Raw genomic sequence first — 1444 nt, forward strand, 5'->3', positions numbered from 1 at the left:
AAATATATAAAAACAATAAAAAAGCAGGGCGCATAATGACACTTTCCCGGAAACCATACTAAGTATGAAATTTTCGCTTTCAAACCCGTGCCGTCATCAAAATTCAGGTGCGCTGACGTTTTTGTGTACAGAAAGAGCGCACGCGGTTGGCGTGGTTGCAGCGCCCATCTTTTCTTCTATTAAACTGCAATTTTTATTATTTTTTCAAAATAAACTACGAATACCAACTTTGTCCAAAATAGTTGGAAGTCGCTTGTGCAATTACGAAATTTGTGTTCAATGTCACCACGAACAGCAACCGGACAATTTCAGTGCTTTTGCGAACCACACATCTCACCCTTTTACCCAAGTTTGATTTGTTTCGTTGTGAACTTATGAGCAGTGGACGGGAAACGAAGTATTTCAGCAGTAACCTAGTTACTGAAGTGACTATCGCCCATAAATAAACTGAAGAATTCGGAGACGCCGATAGCAAGAAGTAGTGTTCGGTGGTCATCGAAGAGGAACCTTCAAGATAAGGCGCTAAAAATAACTGCAACCACCCAGAATAATGTCGAAATAGTTGCGCCTGACTGCAATCTTTCCAGATAACACTGATTGCATCTCGCATAACAGTGATATTCCCGCGCGCCAACGGTTTTTAACTCGAACAAACAAGTAGTACAACAGTTTTGCGGCATTACTTCTGTCAAAGAAACATCGGCCGGATGCTTAAACAAAACGTACGTTCAACAACAGGAAATACAATGCAAAATAAAGACTGGAAAGCGCAAACAATGAGAGCGGAAAAAGGTTTCACTGAGGTCGCGTCCTCCAATCGGCGTCCACACTCGATCGTACACGGTCACCTGGCTTGTATCGCGAGTCGCGATGGAGGAATACGCGAGATACGGAATAGCTGGGCGGAGTGCCGAAGGGGAGGTGTGCCCAAGGTGTGTCAGAATATTACTCACACTTATCCGTTCTGGCTAGGCGAAACCAGCACTGCTTCTAACTACAGGCTGTACACCCCACCCTACCATTGTAAAGGTTTTTTCTTTTCCTTTTGCTGGGCTGGTCCCGGAGATAGTGCAGTACCGGGTCGACACGTGGCGGTGGTGGGGCAAGCCCCGAGAGCTCCGCCGCGCTCCAAAAATCAGTTTAACATTTTGGGCCCAATTAGGAGCGCATATCAGATATTGTAAATGTATTTTCGCAGAAAATATGCTAGGGACCTTAGGGGGGACCCAAACCGGAAAACGTACTTTTCCTTGTGGCAGCTGAGTGGTGGGTTACTGGAAAAGGTCCATTCTATGATCACCACCTCATGAGGCCGGGTATTCTTTTGGGCTTCCGTCTCCCAGCTTTGACAGGATATACACAGGAAGTTCTCGGCCCTACTTTTTGTTCGCGGAAGAACTAATACTTTCGTGGCGCAGTCAAGGAGCTGTCGCGGTAGAATTTA

The 1444-nt window shown here is 45.8% G+C and overlaps 1 pseudogene; it reads right to left on the reverse strand.

Moving 5' to 3' along the window:
- Positions 1 to 1043: 1043 nt before the first annotated feature.
- LOC144116665 (U2 spliceosomal RNA) lies at positions 1044 to 1179 on the reverse strand (annotated as a pseudogene).
- Positions 1180 to 1444: the final 265 nt, after the last annotated feature.

The sequence above is a fragment of the Amblyomma americanum genome, chromosome 1 (genome assembly GCF_052857255.1).
Source record: "Amblyomma americanum isolate KBUSLIRL-KWMA chromosome 1, ASM5285725v1, whole genome shotgun sequence".
Classification (NCBI taxonomy): domain Eukaryota; kingdom Metazoa; phylum Arthropoda; class Arachnida; order Ixodida; family Ixodidae; genus Amblyomma; species Amblyomma americanum.